Raw genomic sequence first — 209 nt, forward strand, 5'->3', positions numbered from 1 at the left:
TTGGAAGGAGGAGTGGCATCCACTTCCATAATAGCTTGCCTCTGGAAACCCTATGAACCTGGAGAGAGGAAGAAAGGCACCCAAGTGTCGAGGACTCTCCTTCATAGGGTCGCTATTAGTTACCTGCAACTCAATGGCACTTAACAACAACAACAACAACAACAACAACAAGAAAAGATAAAAGATAAACCTCAAAGACTAAGTTTAAC

The sequence above is a fragment of the Elephantulus edwardii genome, unplaced genomic scaffold (assembly GCF_000299155.1).
Source record: "Elephantulus edwardii isolate Elephantulus edwardi_28Jun2011 unplaced genomic scaffold, EleEdw1.0 scaffold00025, whole genome shotgun sequence".
Lineage (NCBI taxonomy): Eukaryota > Metazoa > Chordata > Mammalia > Macroscelidea > Macroscelididae > Elephantulus > Elephantulus edwardii.